Source organism: Arachis ipaensis, chromosome B04 (genome assembly GCF_000816755.2).
Source record: "Arachis ipaensis cultivar K30076 chromosome B04, Araip1.1, whole genome shotgun sequence".
NCBI classification, from domain to species: Eukaryota; Viridiplantae; Streptophyta; class Magnoliopsida; order Fabales; family Fabaceae; genus Arachis; species Arachis ipaensis.
Window position 1 is genome coordinate 20,035,655 of NC_029788.2, and position 6,505 is coordinate 20,042,159.

General features: G+C 35.9%; 1 long non-coding RNA gene across 1 annotated transcript; it reads left to right on the plus strand.

Moving 5' to 3' along the window:
* Positions 1,820 to 5,330, plus strand: LOC110270969. The gene is made up of 4 exons (XR_002360830.1): positions 1,820 to 3,090; positions 3,451 to 3,563; positions 4,234 to 5,124; positions 5,213 to 5,330. It is a non-coding gene; the product is annotated as an uncharacterized LOC110270969 (long non-coding RNA).

A 6,505-nucleotide genomic window follows, 5' to 3' on the forward strand; every position in this document is an offset into this window, starting at 1 on the left:
TAATTTTAATTATTAATTTTAATTATAAAAAATATATAATATATATTAATTAAAATCAACAATTAAGATTATTGAAATATTAATGTATCATATACATTTAAAAACTTTTCAATATTATTTTCCATTTCCAAATCATGAGTTTTGTGGATTGTGAAGTAAGCTAAGTCTAATGTAGATGCATGAAGCCTAGAAAGTAGAGACTATAGAGTCATAAAAATTTTACATTCACGGGGGAGAATATATAGCTACCTACTAAAAATTAAATGAATATAATAATGTTCATGTTTGGTGGTCGTCAACCAACGCCTTATTATCCTTTAAGTAGAGTCAAAATCTATACATGCACAACCAAAAAGGGTTCAACAATATAATAATGTATAGCAGCGGAAATTTGGCAGCAGTTTTATAAAATCGTCGCAAAATGACATACTGCGATGTATATCACGACGGTTAAGAGTGCGACTACAATCAGTATTGTATTTAGTGGCAGTTTTTCTCGAACCGCCACTATGTATAACGTCGGGTGAGTTATTGTTTTACATTTTGCGACAGTTTTCTTCCAACCGCCGCAAAATGCGTATAATATTTCAATGTTTTCTTTAGTAACAACTATCTGGATATAATCCAGTTAAGTTAACACTACTATTTTAAATTATATATGTTTTAATCATTGTTACTTAAACTTGTAACACCTTTTTTAGATTCGTTTTACGTAAAAAAGTGCACAAGTTAAATAAGCTATATATGTTAACTCACACCACAAGAGACGCGGGACTTAGCAGCCAAAAATTGCTGGCCGTTGTCCCCAACCGCCCCAATTTAGTTGAATTGTTGCGGTTCCTACTACGTAATTAACCCCCGCTCCAAATAATTTGACCCGAGGCGGTATTGGGCCCTCACCGCAGCAAATAACTTTGGGAGGAGGGGGATTTCGCTTCACTAAAATCTCCAAACCAAAATTATTTTGCGCCATAAACCTTCAGTATTTGGCGCAAGAACCCTTCGTCAGAGCCAAGATATAGTCAATCACTGGTCTCCTTCCCCGTCTTCGTTACCCTTCCCTCTGTCAGATCCAACTGCGTTCGCTTCATCGTTCGTTCCGGTCACCAGGCTCCTCCTCAGCCGTGTAGCTCCCGTGCACGAAGGTGAAGTAGGAGGGGTCGTTCGAGTCTTCTCCTTCTGCCGTGCATGTGTTTGACGTCGTCGGCGTCATCCCAAGCCATCCTTCCCTGTGTCATCCTTGGCAGCCTCCTTTTCCCCTTTGGCCCTGCTTTGCGTTGCCAATTGCAAATTTGCAATAGACTCCCCTCTCAGTCGTAAGTTCCTCTCCCTCGTCCCAATTTAAGTTTCGTGGCTGTTAATAAATTAATCTTGCATCAATTTAATCTTTGTGCTTTCTAAATTTCATTATTGAACAACGTTCTTTGATTAATTTTGGCCAATTTTTTCTTCAATTTAACACTCAGATTTAATGTTTTTCCAATATCTGAACCCTTGAGTCTTGATGTGTTTGTGTTTATTGCTTCGGCTCATTTAGCATGTGCTGCTCTACAGTTTCCTAAGACAATTTCATGACTTGGATTCTTGAAAATTCTATACGTTGTAAGATTTGAAATAATGTAAATAAAAAAATAAAAAAAATGACATGAACACATTTGTGGTTTTAGCTTCATCGAACTAAGCTGGAAAATTGTAGCTCTCTGATTACAACTTTTATGAATATAATGTTTACCTAAGTAAGCTACTCTGGCGGAGCTCTGTTCCATTATTTGCTGCTATAAATCTTGAAGCAGCTTCATTGCACTTGAGGTATATCTTTTACTTTTATCTGGATAACCTTAGCAGCCAAATTAGTTGGATAAAATTTGTATTGGCAGAAATTTTTATACTCTGAAATGCTCCCAGCAACTCAGTTGAGAGACATGCAACTCTTCTTGTCTGGTACTAGTAGTCCCTTCATCATGTTTTTTTTTAAATTATTCTTTGTGTGTACAAACTCTAAGAAAAAAAGGGCTATGTATTATTATAAGGCCACACATTGGGCATTGCAGCTTCATTCCCAAATTGTGAGTTAGAACAAATTTTATTGGATTAGTTAAATTAGTTAAACTGTGGTTTGAAAGTTTTGTGCTAAATATCGTTAGACCAATGTATCTGGATGTAATTTGTGTCTATATGTATTAATGCATCACATTATTGAAATAGTAGAGAAGTCGGAGGAAAGATGTATATATATACTTTAATATTTTAATTGTATTATTAAAAATAAATCTTATGCTTTTTTTCCTATAAAAAATATTTATAAACCACTCATGTATGCTTTATTATGGTGAAGTACTTTTCAACTTTTGACTTTCTGATTCTTCGGTGTATAACTGTTCAAACATGCTTGACTTTAGTTGGTGCTATCTGACGTGTTTCTAATGAATTGGGGATATGTTAATGTAGATTATGCTGTGACTGAAATTGAGATAACCTTTTCTGTCTTCTTGATACTAAGTGGATCTTTTCTCTTCTATGATTCTGGAATATAAATTTGTTTTGGTTTCAGTAAACTGTATATTTGTTTTATTTTAATCTCTAAAATTATGTAAATTAATGGTTTTAGCTCTCGAATTTGCAGAAAAATGATTATTTGATTTAGTGCTCTTGGCTGATTTAAGCTAGGCCTTTTAACCATCACTTTAAAAACTAAGTTGAATCACTTTTTTGCAACTATAGGGACCTCTCAAGTTAAGTAATTAAATAGTGAGCTTCTGAATTTACAAAAAAAAGAGATCTAATTTTGTGCTTTTGGTGATTCAAGCTAGTCCTTATGAGCATCACCTTAATGATTAAATTGAACCACTCTTTGAAATTTCAACCAACCTTTTTATTAACCTTCATCATGGTTTTAATCTCAAGATCTCTCATCAGCTTAGAAATTTTTTGGTTACCATTGTTCAATGTTTCCTCTAATTCTCGGAGTTACATTCTAAATTTGTCTTAACTTAATTTGTTTGCCTTGAAGTAGGTTCTCTGACGAGCAGATATCTCGTAGATCTGAAATAAATTACCTGAGGTGTATTCCTGCACCTGTAACTGTGATAGGTATTATCAATGGTCAAGAACCAATAAGTCTTGCATAAAGTCTTTTCGAGAATTTACTTAGTATTCATTTTTATTCTAAAGACTTATAAATTAATGGCAAAACTGTTTTCTCTAGTCCCTTTTCTTATGCTACAAAATGTGCTCCTTACACAATCTTCTTCTCTCTTAATCTATAAATTCATTATTCTTCTCATATATACTGTAGTTATTATGGGATTGCTTGATGACCATATGACTTTAGCATAGGTACTTACAATTCAAATGGGTTGAAAATTATGCATAAATGATTAGCGCGTTGACTGTGACATGTATCATGTCACTGTTCACACATTAATATTTTCATGTTTCTGCTTGTTTCAGCTTGATAACATTGACTTAGACTTATCACAGTCCTTGGAGCTATATTATCCCATAACTTCACAGCTCCTACTCCAGAATCAAAGCTTCCTTCAGCTTACACTTGTTCTCTTCAGGTGGGTTAAAAGTTGAAATATTTAATTACTTTTTATACATTATATTTCATCATCAGACTGCATCTAAAACTATTTAAGAAATACTTATACATTATAAGTCTATCGAACTTTAAAATAGTGATGAATTTAAAATACTTCAATATCTGATTCTGGAGGTACATTGAATCCAAATAGTTATTCTTGTCCCGTTAACAAAGATGGCTTATAGTTCTGCTTTGCTAACTAATTTTAATGTGAATTTTTTAAGAACTATACCAGCAAATGCTTGAACAAATGAAAGAAAGAAAGCAATTATTGGTTATGAAATTCTTGAATAATATACAGTTAATAGCTTAGGAGTTATTTGAAGATAATTACAACCTCATAAGATGTACAAAATAATGAGTCAATCGTATTTATTCCATACTCAAATGAAGTCTTCATTTATTTTATTATATATCTTGTGTTCTTATTTGATATAATTAATGGGTGAGTCAGATTTCATATAATTTCAGTTCTGCAATTTTAATATATAAGAACTTCAAACTGATTCTTTAAGAATTAAATATTAAACATAAAAAGGTCAACTGAACTTGAACACCCCTAATATATTGTAATACTATATTAATTTATCATTTTATTATTTCTCAGATTAATATAATATACCTCTTTTTCTTTTTCTTTTTTAAAGAAGGAATTTTATTTTCCATTTCAAATATTTGGCATTGGACCCAGAGTTTCTTTCTTCCAGTAATTTCTTTTGAAAGTGCAGAATTATTCAATGAGTAAGCAATTTTCTTTTATTTTTTTGTTAGCTGTGTATTATCCTGGATGCTAGTAAATGTGTGTTTTATTATTCGGTTTAAGAGTTATTCTCGCATTCTATATCAAGTGTTAATTATTTACTTTTTTCTCATGGTCTGACTTTGTTTTACTATGTGTCGTCGTTCTATTTTTTCATTAAACTAGATATTGATAAGAGTTGGATTTCAAAGTCGCGAGTTAGTGCAGAATATAGGAACGATTTGACCAGATTCCTAGATTTTGCATTTGCCAATGCATCATCCGATGGGATGATACGTTGTCCATATCCGAAGTGTGGGTTCCGCCTCTTACAAAATAAAGAGGATGTGTTCGATCATTTGGTGATAAACACTTTCCCGTCTAGTTACACATTTTGGATCCATCAAGGTGAGAGACGCGGGGTCGAGAGCTCTTGTGATGGACAAGAAGATCAATCTGAACAAAATTTCAACGCCCCGATGCTTGATATGGTCCACGAGGCATTCAACTTCTCAGGACTTCCCGGCCACGAAGAAGACTCAGAGAATGAACATGACGGCGGCGCTATGGATGAGTTGCCTTACCTATACAAAAACCTATTCGAGAGACCCGCAACTTTCACGACCTATTCGAAGACGGGGAGTAGGAGTTATACCCAGGATGTTCAAAGTTCTCTAAGTTGTCTTTCTTGGTGAGGCTCTATCACATAAAGTCCATGTGCGGAGTGAGCGATAAGGCCTTCGGAATGATTTTGGAGTTGCTCGCAGACGCCTTTGAGCATGCCCAGATTCCATCCACTGTTCACGATGCCAAGAAAGTCATAAGAAAACTAGGTCTCGCGTACAAGAAGATAGATGCATGTCCAAATGACTGCATGCTATACCAAGGCAACGACCAAGAGTTGACCAAATGCAAGCAGTGTGGGACATCGAGATGGAAGCATAAGACTAAGAAGAACTCTAGGGTGAGGATCAAGATGGTTGTTAAGAAGAATAGCAAACCACAGGCGACGAAGATTCTTCGTTACTTCCCCCTTATTCCACGATTGCAGAGGTTATATATGTCTAGTAAGACAGCCGTTGACATGCTGTGGCATAAGAGAGGTCCTAACTCTGATGGTATGTATAGGCATCCAAGGGACGCCGAGGCATGGAAGTCATTTGACATACGATATCCCGACTTCTCTCGTGATCTGCGCAGTGTTCGCCTAGCATTAGCCAGCGATGGCTTTAACCCTTTTGGGAACATGAGCTCGAAGTACTCAATTTGGCCCGTAGTTCTTATCCCATATAACATGACGCCTTGAATTTGCATGAAACCCACTTTGTTTATCCTCTCTATGATTATTGCTAGTCCTAAAATGCTTGGAAATGACATAGATGCGTACCTAGAGCCGTTGATCACCGAGTTGAAGCAATTATGGAGGGGTGTTGAAACTTATGATGCAGTCGAGAAAAAAACCTTCAAGATGTATGTTGCGTTGATGTGGACAATAAGTGATTTTCCAGGCCTGGGCAACTTATCTAGGTGGAACACGTACGGTAGGAGAGCCTGTCCTGCGTGCAATTTGGATGCTGAAACTAACCGGCTCACACACAGCCAGAAATGGTGTTTCATGGGTCATCGTCGCTTTCTGAATCATGACCACAAATACAGAAAAGATCGGTACTCCTTTGATGGAAAGATAGAGGATAGAGGTCCACCTATCAAAGTCTCTGGTGGAGACATTGTCCGGCAGTTAGAGGGTGTGCATGTCCAACTTGGCAAGGTGCAATCGGTTACGGGGAAAAGGACATGCGAACAGCAAACTGCCATGCAAGACGAGACTCCTTGGAAGAAGAGAAGTATATTCTTTGAGCTGCCATATTGGGAGAACAATGGATTGCGTCACAACCTTGATGTCATGCACATAGATAAGAATGTGTGCGACAACATAGTTTTCACCATAATGAACGAGAAAGGTAAGTCTAAAGACCACATTAAAGCTCGAAGAGACCTCCAATCGATGGGAATCAAGCATGATTTGTGGCCATGGGAAGACGGAAAGTACCTGATAAATCACTATTTCATGGTTTATCTTGTGCTCAATTGAGTAGTTTTTATCAACTCTTTACCCATTTATTCATACTAATCGCATGCTTTATGTCTTCCTTCCTGATTTTGTGCTATGATTGAAAACA